At 33.1% G+C, this 21,609-nt stretch overlaps 1 long non-coding RNA gene across 2 annotated transcripts; it reads left to right on the top strand.

Moving 5' to 3' along the window:
• On the top strand, positions 1-18,825 carry LOC141380819 (uncharacterized). Of its 2 annotated transcripts, XR_012399709.1 has the most exons (3): positions 1-72; positions 2,301-2,457; positions 17,693-18,825. It is a non-coding gene; the product is annotated as an uncharacterized lncRNA (long non-coding RNA). The 2 variants fall into 2 exon arrangements; XR_012399710.1 differs by lacking the exon at positions 17,693-18,825 and having other exon boundaries at positions 2,301-2,550.
• Positions 18,826-21,609: the final 2,784 nt, after the last annotated feature.

The following is a 21,609-nucleotide window of genomic DNA, read 5'->3' as shown; positions in this document are numbered from 1 at the left end:
AGAACCTTGTTGTCGAGGTCAACTCCATTTTGAGTCTCTCGTGGTGACAACGGAAAAGCCATCCATACGGAGGTAAGTGGTCAGCTGGTAAGCGAGAAAAGGAACGGCGTCATACCACCCCGTAGCGTTAGTTTTAAAGATAAAATGCAGCCAATACGTAGCTCTGCCTTCAAAATTCACAATCTCCAGAAATTTAGGGCTACATTTTCAGAATTAGCCTACAGTGTGTTAAAATTATTTTCTCACCCTTTACTTGTTCCAAACCCGTTTGACTTTCTTTTTTTTTTGAACACTAAAGAAAATATTTTGAAGATAGTTGGAAACCTGTAACCTACGGAAGTCAATGTTTAAAATATCATCTTTAGTGTTCAACAGAATAAGAATCAACAGAATAAGAATCTCTTCACAGACCCTTAATAAGGAAATGAGCACTAAAGTAATGTTAAAGGAAGAGTACACAAAGACTAACAAGATACAATTTTGGTAATAAGCAAGAAGATGATTTGTTTATTTATTCATTTGCACTGAAAGACAAAACTGACCTCAGTGCCTGTTTTGGCAAGCTTCAGAACTCAAATTTGCATCATGAATTGGATTCAGACCCATTTTGAAAGACAAAGGCTTGCAAAATCAAGCCAGTGTTTAATAGAAGCATTTGCATTCGTTTACTTAGGGTATGACCTGGGCGCTTAAAGTTTCTGTGGTGTCAGCTCTGATTATGAAATTAGTTGTTATGAAATCTCCTTTTTTATATGTCTGTACTAATACTTGTTATAAATGATGTTTATGTGCATTTTGTTTTTTTAATAATAACAAATCTGCAGACACAGTAGCATAGTGGTTAGCACTGTCACCGTCACTGGTTCGACTCCCAGCTGGGTCAGTTGGCATTTCTGTGTGGAATTTGCATGTTCTCCCTGTGTTGGCATGGGTTTTTCTCCGGGTGCCCCGGTTTTCCCCACAGTCGTTTTGGGAGAGGTTATTAGGGCGTTTTTCGTTTCTACCCTGCTTTTTCATTAGTTAATCTTTTTTCATTGTGTTAGGAACATCCATCTTCTAAAGATCCAATTGGTTCCAAAGGCTGAAATCATGCACCACCCTCAATTTTTTTCCTCATTTCAGGGCCATTTCAAGTGACCCTTTGCAGGGAAATTAACTGACAGGCAATCCAGCCAATCATAACGAATGTTAAGCAGGTTCCAAGAAAGGCTGGGCATATATTTCATCTTTTTCAGAAACCTACTGTAGATAAGTAAATTACATTGATAGGTTTGTGTGGACATCAGCCTCACCAACTAATCTTTTCTGTTATTGGACCGGGACAGCCAGCACAAATTTAGATCATAACCAATGAACTACCGTACCTGTGGATGGGTGAGATGAGCTAACTTTGAACCAGATAAACAATGAATTAATCTTTACTGCCTTTTAAAATTTCATAGATGCATTATTGTCTTGTTCGAGATGCCACAGTTTGCGTGTGTTAATGAATCATGTGTTGGTGAATCAATTTGTAACATTTTAATTGTATCCAAACTTGCCATCACTCCTCTTGTGGGCAATAGCTTCGGTCTCTATTTTGTATTTATTCACACTCACATCCCAAATATTTCCCTCGCATGCATACAGTTGAAGTCAGAATGATTAGGCTTCCTAAATTATTAGCCCCTTGTAATTTTTCCCCGATTCTGCTTTTCAATGGAATAAAGATTTTTTTCAACACATTTTCAAACATAATAGTTTTATTACCTAATTTGTAGTAACTAATTTCTTTTATTTTTGGCATAATGACAGTACATAATATTTTGCTATATATTTTTGTGACATTTAAAGGCTTAATAAGGTTAAGTTGGGGTAATTATCAACCCAGGGTCATTCTGAAAACATACTACTATACACATTTTCAGAGAGCGCCAAATACACCCCAGAAGCTACTTTTTCTTTAGCAGTTTTTGTTTTCGTGAATGCACTAGAGGCCACTGCATGTGTACGCTTTTTGAGATCTCATATTTCTCTTGCAAATGCTATTCCCGCCTTCTGTTCTCGTAGAAAAACATCCAGAGGCTGATGTCGACTGACTGACTGACTGACTGATCGACTGACCCACCTTCCTCCTTCCTTAAACCCGACCATTAGTGTTTTTAAAAGCACAGATTGACAAGCCCAACCACTTCCCTACACCCAACCAACATTTTTAAAAAGCAATCCAGAAAAAGAAAAGCCCTCGTCTGGTTTTTACCACATTTTCACATTTTACCACATTCTCACCCTGTTATTTACTTGTTTATTTTATTTTTTAGGGTTTGTTTTAGTCTTAACCGCTTTCTGGAACCGTTCTTCGATGGACTCTAACCTCATTGTCATGGTCAACTCCTCTCTGTGTGGCAAGTCCGCCGATGTACATGGTGAGCTAACTGGACAAAGTTGTAACAGCGGGAAGCCTGTAGAGGTCAGCTGGTAAGCGCGAAAAGAAACATATCATATAATTTGTTTTAAAGATGAAATGCAGCCATATGTGCCTCAGGCTACATAATTCGTAATCTCCAAAAATATATATAGGGGTATGTTTTCAGAATGAGCATGTGTTGGTAATTATGCAAGTAATTGCATAAGGATGGTTTATTCTGTAGACAATCACCAAAAATTTGCTTAAGAGGGCTAATAATATTGACCTCAAAATGTTTTTTTTTTCTTTATTATTCTAGCCGGAAAAAAAACAAAAGTCTTTCTCCAGAAGAATATAATGTATAGGAAACACTGGGAAAATGTATTGCTCCATTAAACATAATTTAGGAAATATTTGAAAAAGAAAAACTACATAATGCAAACTTTTGTGTTTGGTTTTGTACAGAAATTATTAATACTGATACTGAATCTTTGTAGGAGACTTAGAAGCGGGCGGGGATTGTGAGGGGTCAATTGGATATACATCAAGATGTGGGAAAAAAGGACAATCTTAACTTCCATTTCATGCCTACTTAAAATGAGAAGCTCTTAGAGTGCAAGCTTCATTGAAGACAATCAGCCATAACCAGACTGACAAGATGTTCACAGATCTGAAGTTAAAGCCTCGAGTGCCAGCATTCAGCTCGGCCTCAGTGAGGATGCCCAATGCTTTGAGCGCATTTCATTGGATTTCACGAACTCTCAGATGCTCAGGAAATGTTCCCTTAGTTCGGCGTCTCAAACATACGGGGTTCTCCTCCCCCAGAGGGGCGTCTGCCTGGTGCTGTGGCATCTTTCAGCCTGAGTGACCATACAGACTGATCAAAGTGGCATAATTGGCTAATTCAGAGTCCAGCGGGGTGGAAATGACCCCTGAGTCCTAGAGGCTTTCCAGACACATTAACACACACAAACAGCCCTGCAAACACAAACCCTGTGCCGCTCCAGGTTGCGTTGGTACACACATGTGCTGTGTTCCCACAGGTGCAGCAGTATAGTGGCAGGTTTCAGTGAGCGATAATGTGTTCAGGGACTGCGTGTTAACACGTTATTTGCATTAGGGCAGTGTGGGTCCCCAGCTGGGCGCAGTAAGAGAGTTTTACCTGTGCATCTGGCATAATCCCAGATTTACCCTGGCAGGTGAGACTGGTTAATGCACGCATATGAATGTGCTGTGCATGTCTGTGTGTGCGCGCTGCTCAGGTGGTGGAAAACTGAATCCAGTCTTCTTCAATGACACAAACTGGTTCATTCACTTTTGAAAAGTACAAGAGTGCAATGTAGTTTAATCATAATGTACAGGATATATTGTGCACATTGTAGATAAACGTGATTCATTGACATCATACTGAAACAAAAAGTCTATTTCAAATAATTTTATATTATACAGTAGATTCAGTATTGAGTACTGGAGAGTAGACAATTGGTTCCCAAAGTGGGGATCGTAGGCAATGGTGAAAAGTAACAAATTACAAATACTCCAATTACTGGACCGTAATTTTATGGTGTATACCTGAGTTTTAACCCCAGCTGCTGGAAAAAAAAGCAAAATAACGGTCGTTAAATTACAGAAATTTACCTTAAAATACCAGATATTAAATTACAGAAATTTACCTTAAAATACCAGATATTAAATTACAGAAATTTATCTTAAAATACCAGATATTAAATTACAGAAATTTACCTTAAAATACCAGATATTAAATTACAGAAATTTACCTTAAAATACCAGATATTAAATTACAGAAATTTACCTTAAAATACCAGATATTAAATTAAAATACCAGATATTAAATTACAGAAATTTACCTTAAAATACCAGATATTAAATTACAGAAATTTACCTTAAAATACCAGATACTAAATTACAGAAATTTACTAGAAACTTAAATGTAAAGCAATTCCTGTAGTTTAATATCAGTTATTTTGCAGCATATTTCTGTAATTCAATGGCTGTTATTTTACAGTTTTATTCCAGCAGCTGGGGTTAATAAACTGTAAAATTACGGGTTTTTTTTACAGTGTATTTGAGTAGTTTTTCTCAGGGTTTGTAATTTGCTAAGCAGTTTTAAAAATGCGAACTTTTACTTTCCCTTGAGTACATTTCAGCGCTTTATCTGTACTTTTACACCACTCTTTTCCTTCTATCTGCAGTCACCACTTTATTTCTTTTTTTGTCTTTGGTAAATGGCTATAGTACTGTATCAAATTCAGTTTTTCATTCCTGTTTAATCAAATCGCACATAGAAAGTAAATCGCATCATCCTGAACAACCTCAAAACACGGGTGATTTATAAATGCACCAAACCTTTTGAAAGCATTAAAAATGTTTAAGAAGATGTCCAAAATCTTTACACGCAATGACCCAAAGACTGTTTGTAGATGGCATGTCACTAATGAGAAAATGAAGGATGTCGACTTTATGATGACCGAAATCGCCAAACATCCTTAAACAATCACTAAATGGAACTAGGGGGAAAGAAAGGGGTGAACGAAAGGAAGGGCCAAACAAGGAATGAAAGGACCGAATGTACGTAGGAAGGAAGGACCGAACTATTAAAGGAAGAAAAGACCAAATGAATGAAGGAAGGATTCAAGGAAGGACTGAACAAAAAAAAATGACGGAACGAATGAATTCCTGAACAAAGGATGACGTAATGAAGGAACTAAATAATGAATGAACAAATGAATGAATTAGTGAATGAATGAGGGAGTAATGAAGGAAGGAATGTGAATGAAGAAAAAAAAAACTAACGAACAATGGAAGAAAGGAAGGAAGGAACGAATATAGGAAGATAACTAAATGCACTACAGAATGTTACGTTTACACATCCTTTCACAAACTGCATGTAAACATTTATTTATTTTTTTTTTAAAGTGTATATATATATATATATATATATATATATATATATATATATATATATATATATATATATATATATATATATATATATATATATATATAATATATATAATTAACCCCCCTGAATCATTGGCCACCAAACCCAACCACCTCCCACCCCCCTCCCACCTGTTAATTTCAGTTTACCTCAATTTCTGTTTAAATGAAAGAACATTTTTTATGTTTTTTCTAAACATAAAAGTTTTAATAACTCATTTCTAATCACATATTTATTTATTTTATCTTTAAAACATTTCAAGACATTTCAAGGTTTAACTAGGTTAAGAAGGAGGCAGGTTAAGGTAATTAGGCAAGTTATTGTATAACGATGGTTTGTTCTGTAGACTATCGAGAAAAAAACAAACAAACATTAGCTTAAAGGGGCTAATAATTTTGTTCCCAAAATGGTTTTTAAAAATAGAAAATTGCTTTTATTCTAGCCAAAATAAAAGAAATAAGACTTTCTCCAAAAGAAAAAAATATTATCAGACATACTGTGAAAACTTCCTTGCTCTGTTAAAAATCGTTTGGGAAATATTTTAAAAAGAAAAAAAAAATCAAAAGGGGGCTAATAATTTTGACTTCAACTAGGTCTAAAAGTCTAAAACTAAATATTAAATTATGTTTTAAACTCCCTCCCACTGTTAAACATATTTCAAATGTATTTTCACAGTCTGTTGCATTAATACATGTAGCAAAACATAGATCTAAAACTGTGCTTTTCATTACATGCCAAAAAATATCAAATAAAATGTATGATGCATTGCTCGAACTATAACATATGTCTTGGGGAATATCTTTGTGTATATAGACAGGCGTTTTGTGTCGTTGTCTGTGCGGTTAACTTGAGGTTCTTCAGAGATCTCATGTTAATCCTGTATGTTCCACATTTGCAGTATTCGCTACTACAAATGACGACAAAAATGCATACACATACATAAACCTAAAGTCAAACCTCAGCCAGTGTTTATAAATGCCAATATTAGCTATCATCCTCAAGTTTGTTGTCATTTTGTGACAGTAATACGTGTTGCGTGTTATTTATGGAAGCTCTCCACTTTGGCATAAACACACGTGACTATCATCCCTACAGTAATGCACTTAAAAATGAGTAATGCGCAGATTACCACACAACACACACACACATGCGCGCGTTCGAAAGAGCCAAGTGGCAAAACAGATGAATCATATCTTCAGACTCGCTAAAATTCTTCAAATATTCTTGAAACTAGTTCCATCCATTGCATATGTTTAGACCTGCACTAGGAAGTTGTCTTCAAAGGTGTCTTGTACGTCTCTATGTTTATGAACGCATTATTTCCTACTGTAAATAATTTGAAGCATGTCTAATTATACAGCTTTGGTCAATAAAAAGACACTAACTCGGTTGTCTATATTCCTCTGTTGTCTAATTTGAAAAAAAAAGGTAGAATAAAAAAATAGGAATTATAGACTTCCTCTCTGTGTGCGTGAGTGTGTGTGTGTGTGTGTGTGTATACGTGCGTATGTGTGTGTGTGTGTGTGGGCCCTGCATTGCCCTCAGCCACTCAGTAAGGACTCCCGATAAGGAGAATTAGTCAAAACTTGGGAGCTGCCAGTGTGTGCCAATTAAACTTTAATCTGGGGCTGAAACAGGCACAAATAAATTAAAGCCTTGTGTGAGGCAATGTGCTCTCCCCTGATAATACCGGATTGAAGCTTCTGCCGACTGCTCCGTGCTTAGCGCTGTCACCATCTTCAATATGGGAAAGAAAAAAAACATAGCAAGCTAGTCTGAGAAAAGAGCAAAGCTACTTGTGAAGTTAGACTCTAACCCCAGTCCTGCACCTGCAGCATGTTTGGCCATGTGTTTGGCTGGCTGTTGACCTGTGCATGCTGAAGGCTAGCTTTACCGCACTGTGAATGCTGGACCTCATTTTACAATGTTAATCGCCTCTGAATTGTACAGTTGTTTTCACTGTGCAGTGAAAAACATTTTGAATATGACAATGAAAATAACACTAAATGAGAATCAGAATGAGATTCACTACACAAGCGTGCACACACAAGCACTTTTTGTGGTTTTCAAGGGCTCAGTGCATGCATATATATATATATATATATATATATATATATATATATATATATATATATATATATATATATATATATATATATATATATATATATATATATGTTAATATCTTAATATATGTATATAAAACAAATAAGACTTTCTCCAGAAAAAAAAAAAAAAAAATATATATATATATATATATATATATATATATATATATATATATATATATATATATATACATATATATATATATATATATATATATATATATATATATATATATATATATATATATATATATATATATATATATATATATATATATATATATATATACCCATTTTGAAAATTATTATTATTATTATTTATTTATCAGTGAATATAGGCCATGCATTTTGGTGCATTTAAGCAAAACAGATTTATCAAACAGATATATTTATTAAAATAATATTTTAGTCACCAAACATATTTAGAAATTGAAAAATAATATAATTTAATTCAAGCAAATTAATGCAAAAATAAATTACAAACTACAAAAATTTCAACTAATTTTTTAAAACAAAAATGTTGCTTCTCTTGATTTTTTTTATTTATCTTTGATATTTTTCTATAACATATAAATTTGGGTGTACTGGTTTTTATATATATATATATATATATATATATATATATATATATATATATATATATATATATATATATATATATATATATATATATATAATGGTTTGCAATTATGTGCATTGTTGACTTCTTTTAAATGTACAATAAGGAATAAAAATGAAATGATGATACTGTATAAATCATGAAAAAAACTAATAACAACCTCTCCACAGTTGAGAGATAATATATTTTACATCGTCAGACATTTGTGCCTTAAAAAAACACAATAATGATATGCATACTTTAACAGTAGAAATAGCAAAACTAAAATATCAAATTCATTTAAATTTTTATTTCTGTTTTATTTCATTGACAATGTAGATTGTGTCAAAGCAGCTTAACCTAGAAGTTACAGTAACTTGAAACTGCGTCAGTCCAGGTTTCAGAGTTGAAGTACAGTTTAGTTAAGTTCTAAATAAAATAAAATAAAAATCAAAACTGTTTACACCATGCAAATATAATATAACTTGATGATGTCTAAAATTAAGACGTGTAATATGTTGATAATATGTAATAACACATTCTCATATAATAAACTGTTGTTTTGGAGTTTGGAGGTCGAAATAATTATTAAATGTTTTTAAAACAAGTTGAAAAAAAGAAGAAAATATAATCTAAACTGTAACATTGTAAAAAAAAAAAATTAATCTGATGAATTTAAAATGCATTTTAATCCTGTAATGTCACAGTTGTATTTCAGATGTTTTCAGTAAAAACAGATCCTTAATATTTAGCCAAATTAATGCTACTTTTTTCATGGTATTACTAAGTTTCTTAAGTAACTTAGTTTCTTAATTTAAGACTCAAGTTTTTTGGTTTAACATTTTGTAGCCGTTTGCAGCGCATGATGCACTGCAAATGACAAAGTATTTCCACCCTGACATTTGTTGTTGGATAAAAACTGAAAAGAACTCATTATAAAATAGTTTTAAATTATTATTTCAAGGCGCAAGTTCACTTCTGATGACTGCATGTTTTCACAATAAAGTAAACAATACCATCAAATATCGTTCTCGTTGCAGACAGTGCAAGCGAGGTCATTTTCAGAATTGAAATCAGAGGCCACAAGTCTTCCGGGGAAGCGTTTTGTGGCGATACGGCCTGCTGAGATTGAAACATTTTCCATTAATATTTTTAAACAAATTAATTTCCTTATCTCCCGCTGCCTGCATGACCTGTGGTCTGGTGTTTAATTTCAAAGTAATTTACCTCCAATATGAGAATACCATTTCTATATGATATTAATGTCATGGTGCATACTGATGAGCGTGAGGCGTCATTTCAGAAGGGAGGTTGTGCACTCATCTAGCAGCCCCAAAAGTGCAACAACTTCCGCGACTATTACTACTACTAATAAAAATAATAGGTAATGTAATTAGATACATACTGTAATCACACTTTGAGATATATTGCGGCTCAGCTAGATTGTAGAGTACAATTATCAATGCGCATGTGTGTAAAATAATAGAATTAATTCTACGTCTGTGCCCCCAGGCCGTGACACTTCATGAATAAAACACATAACCCAGAAAAAAAAAAAAAAGCTAGCGATGCCTGTTTGTCTTTGGCCACTATCAAAGTGAACATGCAATATTGTGATAATCTATAGTTGATGAATTCAGGGCCGACTTGCCTTAGCTAAGTTCAGCTAATTTTCAGACATGGGTTGCCTCCGTAATTGAGTTTCCAATAACATTATGATTATTCCAACCCACATGATAATTGAATTCGAGCTTTGCGTTTTTCACTCTGTACTATTGCAATATCGTAGATGGGTTTCATGAAGGCGCCAAAATCTCCATGCAAATGTATTGTAATCACACATCCCGGGCTGCTTAACTTGATTTCTTATGTTATTGCACGCATTTAGCTCATAACAAATGATGTGCAGCTCTATGGTTATGAGAATGAAGTAAATTATTTTAACTTCTTATTTTTGAGAGAAATTCAGACACAGTCAAGCCAGGCTCCAGCAAACTTTAAATGAATATTTCCCAGCGTTCTTCTCCGAGACCTTATATCGTAGAGATGATGAAATGTAAAGAGTACATTAAGCTGTTTTAAATGAATCGTATTGATAACGCTTTGCGCTTTCTCTGTGCCCTTCAATCTTTTTTTTCTTCTCCGCCTGTGTATCTGCATGTTGTACAGTTTGTTCGTGTCTCTGAGATGTTCTCTAATTTAGTGTGCTGGCCTCAATCCTCATCTGTTGCATTATGCAATGCACACAGAATGCGTTGCTGTGAATGCCAATATAATTTTCATCTGAGCACCAGACCCCCGACTGAGAGAAAGAGAAAGCGCATGCTACACAATATACAGGATTCTGGGATTCCGTGGCTCCCTTCCCGATTGGAATTCTTCACCATCTTCTCTCAGCGATCGGTTGTTTGAATTTTTCAAGCCGCCAAAGAACAAAGCTACCCAAGAACAGGCAGTCAGGCCCCAAACGGAGCAGATTGCCTTGCTCTGGAAGCAGGCAGAATATTTGAATGAGAAGCGAAGCTTTTGTCTGTCGCGGGTCGCTGGGAGCTGAGGGCATAGAGAAAGAAAGACAGACAGATATGCTTGTGTCTGCCAGTGGGGTTTTGGATAGACACACATTCTGCAGTCAAAATTTTTGTATTGACGCGCTTGCTGGATGTGACTTTAAAGGCAGCAACTGAAAAAAGGACCACATGCATGGTCATGTTAACACATACTCACAATCATACACTTATGACTGTGTGATTATGCTGCTATATAAGTCCTGCTATCGTACTGTGAGAACTGCAGTAATTCCTTTGTATATACCCACGCAAAAAGCCCAAGGGTTTTGTGTTTTTATTCTGTGCGTACGTGTACTGTATATTTTTCATACAGCAATTATTGTGATAAACAATTTCCATGATGTTACCAATAGGTCATATGTACCCAATTCTGGACATTAGATCCTCCCTAAATTAACATTTTAATAAGCTCATTAAAGGATAATGGTTTTCCTCAACCAGAACTGAATGTGACCCTGGTTCACAAAACCAGTCATGAGTGTCATTTCTTTGAAATTTAGATTTTTTATTTATCATATCTTTTTTTTTTTTTTTTTTAAATCTAAACATATATTTTTTTTTACTTTGCATTAATATAGGCTTTGTTAAGGCCAGGTAGGTTTATTTATATAGCACATTTCATAAGCAATAGTAATTCAAAGTGCTTTAAATGAACAAGAATGAAAGAAACAAGAGAATTAAAAATGATTAAAAGCAGATTAAAATGTGTTAAAACAGGTTATAAAAGAATGAAAAAGAAAAGAACGTCATAATAGTATGATCTGTTGCACGTAGCACAGTGCTCATTCAGTAAACACAGTGATGTGTTTTCAGTCTTGATTTGCACGTCTAATGTTGGAGCACATCTGATCCTGTCTGGAAGCTGATTCCAGCAGTGTTGGAGATAGTAGCTGAAGGCTGATTCACTCTGCTTTGACTGAACTATTTAATCTGAAGAGTTCTAATTTACTTGATCCTAATGATCTGAGGGATCTGTTAGGTTTGTATTCAGTAAAAATATCTGTCCATTTAGTGATTTATAGACAAGTAGTAATGCTTTGAAATCTATTCTAGATGTAACTATAGGAGCCAGTGCCAAGGCCTGAGGCCTGTGATGTGCTCGGATTTTCTGGATCTGGTCAGAATTCTGGCAGCAGTGATCTAGATTGTTAGGATAACATTTGGTTAAGAAACTATTGAAAATCATGGATTCAAAAAATCAAGAGAATGAGAAAGTCATCTTTAAAGTTGTCTATGTATAGCTTTTTAGCAATACACAATTGATCAACAAATATTTTTGGCAGAAAATTTACCAAGTGTCTTCATAATCTTTAGTTAACATACTAATGCATTTTTTACTAAACGTATTTATACAGTTGAAGTCATAATTATTACCACCCCCCCCCCCCCCCCGTTCATTTGTTTTCCCAATTTCTCTTTTTTTGTGTTGATTTTTTTTTCAACACATTTCTGAACATAATAATTTTAATCACTAACATTTCTAATAACTGATTCATTTTATCTTTGCGATATTTTTCAAGGCACTAGAATTCAGCTTAAAGCAACATTTAAAGGCCTAACTAGGTTAGGTTAACTAGGCAGATTAGGTTAATTTGGCAAGTTATTGTGTAACTATGGTTTGTTCTGTAGACTATGGAAAAAAATTTTAATGTTTCTAAAAAAAATCTAAAACTGCTTTTACTCAAGCTGAAATAAATCAAATAAAAATTTCTCCAGAAGAAAAAATATTATCAGATATACTGTGAAAATAACCACACTCTGTTAAACATAATTTGGGAAATATTAAAAAAATCTAAACAAATCAAAGGGGGGCTAATAATTCTGACTTAAGCTGATAGATAGATAGATAGATAGATAGATAGATAGATAGATAGATAGATAGATAGATAGATAGATAGATAGATAGACAGATAGACAGATAGATAGATAGAGTATATATCTACAGCACTGGAGTATGTAGTCAATGGTACTAACTAGACTAACTATTCGATTTGTTCCTTTTCTAAATAAATAGAGGCATTTTTGTTTAATTTGTTTGTGATTTTGCGTTTACTGTGAGCATCCATAACTTCCCTTAAAACCAACAACAACAAATTCTGAAACAATTTTACAATATTTAGTTGAAAATAATAATGCAACTCGAAGGAAGCATCAAATGGGCAAAGATCTCTACACACAATAAAATTGTTCTTGTTTTTTGCCAATCTGGAACTAAAATATGATAATAAAAATATAAAAAAGTCATTTTAAAATCCCTTGATTGTTTTTATTTGTTTAATTTTCTATTACAGTAAGAACACTGTCATGTATAAGATACTATTTGTTGTATACAGTAATTGATGGTCTTATATATATTGCAGCTGTGTAAGAGTAGCAGAAAGAAAGGTTGCCACAACTTTCAACAAAACATGACATAGGAATGAGAACTCAGCCTCATTTGCATACGCTGACATTTTGAAGAAAATATTTCAACGTTGGTGGAGATGTGTAATGAAATCCTGCCAGCAGCCCGTTATGGAATAATATTACCATAAAGGTAACCTATCCATATTCTCCACTCTCGTTTTGTCCTCTCCTGCCATGTTCACTCTACTCCAGGATTATTTTTCTTCCGTTTCATCTGATTTGTCTTGCCCGTGCTGAGCTAGGCTTCTCTATCTGACTCTTTGCAGGCTAATTGTGCGCCGCAGTGGAGAATTTGTTAGTGGTGACACCTTGCAACCCAGTGGGAATGCATCTCATTATCGGCCAACGTCCAAGAACATCAGACATTATTAGCTGTCATTAATCTGCAATATATATGGAGGCAGGACGGGAAGAAAAGAGGAGGGGGGCGGGGCATGAAGGGCATCACAGGACACAAAAGAAGAGGAAGTGCTGAGGGTCAGGAAGGTAGAATTCTTTGAGGTGAAAGGTTAATGTCTGTAACGCTTTTAAGAAGATGACAAAAATAAATAAAGGATGGAAACACAATAGTATATATTAATATTTAGACATTAGGTATACTGGCCACATACATTTAGCATTTTGTCCAGAGTGTATTTTAAGACTTGGTTGTGTTTATGGGATGTGTGTTTATGCTTCATTTGTAGAAAATCACATTACTTTGATTATATACAGCTACTCAGCTAACATGAAATTGACATTGCATTGCATTGAACTTTGAGCATATTACATCCAGAGATGTTGTTTATGTTCACACAGCTACATTACACATAAACTAAAGTTTAGAATATGATATCGTAGTTGATCAACCCTTTAAAGAAATAATGTTAAAAATGTGTTCATTTAACCATGTCCCCTGACCTGTAAATACATTATATTGTTCTCCCTTCATTCTAATTTTAAATGCAAAGCAAGCATTTGCAAGTTGTTTGCAATTTAGCACTCACCACCTCACCGGATTGAATGTGGACTTTAGGCCAATGGCAGACTTATTTGCAATGCTATAAAAAATAAAACGAATTTATTTATTTATTTATGTCTAGTCCTCATTTGCTTATATACAGTTGAAGTCAGAATTATTAGCCCCCCTTTGATTTTTTTTTTCTCTTTTTTTTTTTTTTAAATATTTCCCAAATCATGTTTAACAGAGCAAGGAAATTTTCAAAGTATGTCTGATAATATTTTTTTCTTCTGGAAAAAAGTCTTATTTGTTGTATTTCAGCTAGAATAAAAGCATTTTTAATTTTTTTAAAAGCCATTTAAAGGTCAAAATTATTCAAGCTATTTCTTTTTTCTATAGTCTACGGAACAAACCATCGTTGTACAATAACTTGCCTAATTACCCTAACCTGCCTAGTTAACCTAATTAACCTAGTTAATTAAGTGTCCTGAAAAATATAAAGTAAAATATTATTTACTGCCATTATGACAAAGATAAAATAAATCAGTTATTAGAAATGAGTTATTAAAACTGTGATGTTTAGAAATGTGTTGAAAAAATCTTCTATCCGTTAAACAGAAGTTAAGGAAAAAAAATAAACAAGGGGCCAACAATTCTGGTGGGCTAATAACTGGCTTCAACTGTATATATTTTACAGTATTACACATTAATCAGCATATCCTGTTACACATATTTAAATAATGATTCCACTTAAAGCATTAAAAATTGTTTTGACAACAAAATGATAATTACATTAAAAATGTTTGTGATCCTAGTATTTCAGTTGTGGAAATCTGATGCTGTCTCACCCTTTGAAATGTGGGCTAGAGAACTTGGAAATATGTTACATTAAGAAGAACTGAGTTTCACACTATTTTTTAAATGAACCTTCCACAAATATTTTGGACAATGTTTGGTAGGTGGGGTGGGAGAGATGGTTTTGTGTTACGTTTTATAGTAAGTAAATTCACTGTGGGTTCATCTATTTATTGTAAAGATTTAGGCATATATATGTAGGCTTTTGCAATGAAAATGAAAAGAAAGATTTTTTTTCGTGCAATATGTATGTCCAATGTATGGAAGATTTGTGTTAACACTTCAAATTAACTACACACTATTAATAATTTATTAAGCATTAGCAAATAGTGAATACATCCTTTGTTTGAACATTAACTGTGCATTAACAGATGTTAATAAGCAGTTTAAAACTGCAAACACACATGCTCTATTCTTGAGTTATAACTTATAAGTAGGGCTAGGCAGAATCTGCAAAACATTTTTGCTATTTCTGCACAGAATTTCATAAACAAAAAAACTGCAGATTTATGCAGAATGATTGTGGCAGTATCATAATTAACAACTTTTTATATATATATATATATAAATATATATATATATATATATATATATATATATATATATATATATATATATATATATATATATATATATATATATATATATATATATATATATATATATATATATAAGCATTTCACTTTTATTTAATTTTTACAATGCAAATCCAATTGGATCCACTTATTTGGCAAACAAAGCAAGTCTCTCATATAATATATCTACTTAAAGACAAAAGACATTACTCTACAAACTATCTTGTAAATAAATCAAAAGAAAATGTTCATATTAGACAATAATATTACTGAAATTAATATAAAAACTGAATAAATATGAATTTACACAAGCTAATAGCCTGAATAATGGGCTAAAATGCACAGATTCAGTCTGGGCCAACTTATAAGTACACTTTCTACTTTGTTACTGATCATTTTTTTTCACTAAATAAGTATCGCATTATTTATAAACCATTTGTGTTTAAGAGTAGTTGGGGGTTACTAAAATCATTCAGAATGACTTAATAAATGAATAATAAACTATTTAAATCAGCATTTATATATTATTATTTAAGCATATGCTAATAGTTAATTTGTATGTTAATAAATGCTGTAGTAACTCAACTTCATCCAGTTTTGTGAGCTAATCTGAAGTGAGGACTAGTTATGCTTTATAAATCCCTTATAAATGACAATTGAAGACTCTATCATCCAATGAACAATAAATCTTGGTACTCTTATCTAAAAAGTAAAATTACTGTGAAGTTTAAACTCTCCAAAATAACAGCAGTCTCAAAATATAACATGCATCTAAATATTAAATTAAATAAAGCAACAGCAATGCAATAATTGAACAATAAAGTATATATTTCAATGTTATTTAGCGATGCCTAAACTGCACAGTAATTTATTTTAGTTAAGATTGCAAAGACTTATTTTTCATTTGATAGTTTAATTTGTGTATCTTTAAATGAGTATAAAAGTCCTTTAGTTTCTTTTTTCCTCTTTAGAATACTAAGCCTTTCATTTTCATTTATAAGGGATTTATAAAGCAAAAATAGTCCTCACTTTAGGTCACAAAACTGCATGAAGTCGAGTTAATAAAGCATTTACTAGCATACAAATGAACTATTACTATATGTTTGAATAATAAGATATATAAATGTTGATTTGAATAGTTTAATAATCATTTATTTACGCAATCAGATATATATTTAAAAAACAGCAACTTTTCTCAGTTAACTGGTTTGTAAATGATGCAATACTTAATTTTGGTAATGAATAAATACTAAATCACAAGGTATGAAAACACAATTATTACTCACAATATAAATGTGCTCATAAGTCATAATAGAGCATTTGTATCTGCATTTATAAACTGCTTACTAACATGTGTTAAAAGTAATTGCTTAACAGATAATGAATTACCTCGTTACTAATGCTTAATAATTAATTACTTGATTAGTTTATTTTATATTTTTTATTTAAATGATCTTTTAGCATTTTAATATATTTACATGGTAACACTTTAGTTTAAGTCCCAATCATGTTATTAACTGCTGGCTTATTCACTGCCTATTATTAGGATGTTTTCGATTCATTAGTTGATCTTATTCTACATCTTTAATCCTACCTAAATCCTAAACCCTAATTTTACTAATTATGATAAACAGCTAATTAGTTGTTTATTAAGCTAGAAGTGTTAGTTAAGGGTTTGTTAATACTGTGACTTGTGACCTAAATTAATAAAAAAAAAATAAAATTGCATTGTTAAAAGATATCTATATACAAATAATTTATATATATATATATATATATATATATATATATATATATATATATATATATATATATATATATATATATATATATATATATATATATATATATATATATTATATAGTTAATTGTTGCACGTTACACATAGAACTTAAGGTGAGCAATACACACACACACACACACACACACACACACACACACACATATATATATATATATATATATATATATATATATATATATATATATATATATATATATATATATATATATATATATAAATATATATATATATATATATATATATATATATATATATATATATATATATATATATATATATATATATATATATATATATATATATATATGCATATTGTTAGATCTTTTTGTCTCAGGATCCAGTTGAAATAAATAGTCTCTGACAAGCTTAAAGTAGATTTGGTAAACGTGCAAGCGTGGCATGTTTGCTCACGTCGTGGACCTCTCATATTTAGTTCTACCAACAGTGTATTTAATTTGATTCAGCATCTTTTGGCTGTTTTTCCTGTACAGCCACGCCTGAAGACGGGTATATGCAAACGTGATGGGATTACAGCTTCTAAGCAGATTTCCATGGAGGAAGGGTTCAACATGGCCCACTTGCCTTGGCAAATAAAATACAGGCCGCTAAAACACAGAAGAAGTTCTCCTCACCCCCCTTCCCCTCTCCACGGTCTTTCTCTCTCCCACATTTGCTTTCATTAGAATAGTTTAGGTGAAAAGAAGCGTCCGTCTCCTGTGGATTTTCTCTGCTCTTTGAGCCAGGCCTGCTCTCTAGCCCTAATGACTCAAAGATCCCCTATAAAATGTCTACAGCGCAGCTCCCTGCAAATTGAGTTTCCTCTTTGAGCCAATTGAGTGTGGTTTATGTAAGCTGCGGGGAGCGCCTTTGAACCCTGCTTCCAACGCCGCCAGCTTGGGGTCACAGGAAAAGATGGAGGCCACTGTCGCAGACGCCCAAATTCATGCCACATTGAGGAAAACGACTCCTCGGAGGAATGAAGAAAAAGCATGCGGATTCCCATTCAGAGTTTAAGGAGCATGGAGCAGGTGTTTGCTTCCTTTATTGGTAGTAAATGAGTTTGTAAATGAGTTTTCATGACATTAAACTCTCAAATGTTTGGATTATGCCAACTTTAAAGCCTCGGTTAGACAATCTTTTTGTCTTTTGGCTTGCTCTCTTAGAAACTAGTGAATCTTTATGGGACTCTGTTCACGTTTCACAATGCCTTTACTGGACGTTTGATAAGCCCTTGAAAATAGTTTGGCTGTTAAAATGTGCGTAAAATACAAAACAGCGCATTGCATTCATTGGTACGCTTCAATTGTGTATGCATTTCATTAATGCAGTACATATGGTGCATCTCAAGGCAGTGACTTCACTCCATGCATTATTGAGTCACATGAAACACACAAATTGTTACAAATTCTTTAATTTTGCAAAAATTTTATTGTGAACTTGATTTTTTTTTATTGTTTTTTCATATTTTTTTTTGTTCACAGGGTCACAATATGCAAAGTGCAAATTACCAGAAGCATCATTAATATTCATTTATAAACTTTTAAGTCAATAATTAGACATAAAAACACAAAAACAGAAAAGTACATAATTATAACTGGCAAAAATAAATACAATGTTGCAATTACAAGACAGCATACATTTGTTTTTCCTCTTTCTTTAACTCCCAATGTGTGGGGAGACATGAGGGGGTCTCTAAAGCTGCTGGTGCCCTGGGGCCTATAAGGACTGTAATCCGTCTTGGGGTGTAACCTAATGTAGTCAGGGAGCTTTGGTCATAATAATTAATATATATATATATATTTTTGACTCGAATAAAGCAGGTTTATTTAGATGTTGCTCCATGAAGCACCATTTGTTTAAGGTCACCTGACAATATTTTATTTATTAATTTATTTATTTTACATATAGAAGGTCGTTAATGAAAAGGAAATCATCCAGTACAATGCGACACATTTTTTATGCAGGGCAGCGTTCCCACCTCTGCAGATCGGCTTTCTATAAGTATCACTCGAAAAGGTTTCTGGGAGCCTTGTCTTATGCTCTTTTGTTTTTTCGGGCCCTTTAAGGAAGGGTGTTAATGCCAGTCGAATACGTTTGATCACAGGGGCTGGCGGCGGCCCGTGGTGGGTGATATGGCATGGCATTGGGCTCAACAGGATTGTAGTGTTAAAGGCGTGAAAACACACACTCCTTCTCCTGTAATGAAAGCCGCTAAAGGTCTCAGCACAAATCCACCCACCCCAGCCCCGCAATTATGCACACGCACTGCCATAAATCTAATGTGCTTTCATGAACTGCAAGAGCACAGTACATAAAAAACGTGTTGCGGATTTGCATACAAACATACTTATTCCAAATCCCTCTCAGAAGTTGTAAATGATTGTCTCTTCCTGAAATACATTTCACCAAATTGTATTTAGGCATGTTTATGAATCCTATTATGCCGTGGGTTTGATCATATTTTGTGGACAGCAATGGCTTCCCCATTGCCTCTGAGAGGGGAGGGGGGAGGACAAAAAGAGAGAGAGAATGGGCCTGGAGCGATAGATTCTGTCATTTGTTTCAGACAGACTGTGATTTCTGCTCCGCGTTTGACGGCAGGTCCTCCGTTGCTCCCTATGTCGGAGATGGATCCGCTGTGGTATCCTCCAGAAGGATAATTCAATAAAGCCTGTCACATGCTGTGATTGGACATAGTAATACTCCTGCTACTAACGCTAATGTTCATTTCAGCAGGTGAAGGAACGCTCGGCCTAATCTGTTTGTGGCGTTCTTGTCAACTGCTTGAGTTACATCTGTTGTTAGCCGTTTACAGGGCATCTGCATAATAGCAAAAAGTGAACGCCGCATTTGTTCGGTGAATTGTTCATACTGGGTATTTAATAGAGTGCAGCAGTATGGTTCCTGAATTAAATCTCATTTAAAATCTCCACTGAGAAATTGATTTTCAAAAAAAAATGGTACAATGTTGTACTAAAGAAGGTACAAACCTTCATCACAGGGACAGTATCTTTTTATGGGACAGAATTGTACCTTAAGACAAAGAAACAAATTTGTACCATTGGAGTTTGTAGCTTTTAGGACATAATTTGTACCATCGGAAATCAAAATGAACCTTTGGTTTTTAAAACCTGCAGAGACAATATTGTACCTTCGTCCAAGGTACAAATCTGATCCATGAAGGTACCAACACAGTAACAAGACACTTTGTACATCCTCAGAAATAAAGGTACGCGAGCTTCACTGGGGTGGTACCTTTTTAATAGGTACAAATTTGTACCTAAAAGGTCCATATTAATACCTCAAGGGTATATATTATTACCTTAAAAATACAAAAGTGTTCCTCTTAAAATTTGTAGGTACTAATATATAGCTTTGAGGTACCAATATGGACCATTTAAGTACAAATGTGTACCCTTTGAAAATGTAGCACCGCAGTGACAGTTCTTGTACCTTTATTTCTGAGAGTGTACCTAAACAATGTCAAGAATGCTTACCAAACATTTATTTAAAATGCCTTAAATGTTTAGTTTACAATTCATATAGTTTTATGATTCACTAGTTGTTTTGTATTGTAGACCTTAATAATTAATGTTTATAAGTTTCTTTACACATACATTTTCAAATGACTATTCTTGTTTTAATATTAATCACAAAATCACTTTGCCTTGCCAGTAATATTTATTTTCATAGATATTGTAATTAAGAAGGAGTTGTTCAACACTTTTGAACAATTTATATGAGATTGATTGTGTATATACCTTCATTTTAATTGTACCATAAAAGGTACAGAACAGTTTAATTTCTGTAAAATTTAAGGTACAACTTTCACAAAGGTACAAAACTGTTCCTCAAGGAACATTATTTGTATAACCGTGTACCTTTTTTTTTTTTTTTTTTGAGAGTGTAAGCCTTTACAAAGAGATGTGTAAAAAAAAAAATTCTTGGTACATTATTTACAAAATTCAGGGCTCCTAAATTTCTTGAAAGTACTTGGATTTCAAATATATGAATTGGAGGCCTGGAAAGTGCTTGAATTCAATTTGAAACTGCCATGCTGCTGTTAAAGACAAAAAAAAAAAAAAGATTATTTTATGTTTAAGAATCTTGTACAAAACTATGAAAAAGAAAGCACATTTGATCAAAATTTCAGAAAACCACATCGAGTGTTACCTGTTTTGAATTCAATACATTTGACTGTTCAAAATGGCCTGAGTGTTTGAACATGACACATTCGAAACATCATCATTACTGAATGTTGAAAATAAAATTTTAAGTACAGTAAGGATGTTTATTGTGAATTACAAAGGTGCTAGATTTAAATTAATAGGGCTTTAAAAAGTTTTTGAAAGTCCTTGAATTTTCTGTTTACATAAGAGTGTGACCCCTTTAGATCAGCGATGCCCAA

This window comes from Danio rerio, chromosome 24 (assembly GCF_049306965.1).
Source record: "Danio rerio strain Tuebingen ecotype United States chromosome 24, GRCz12tu, whole genome shotgun sequence".
Classification (NCBI taxonomy): Eukaryota; Metazoa; Chordata; class Actinopteri; order Cypriniformes; family Danionidae; genus Danio; species Danio rerio.
This window is presented reverse-complemented; position numbering and strand designations above follow the sequence as displayed.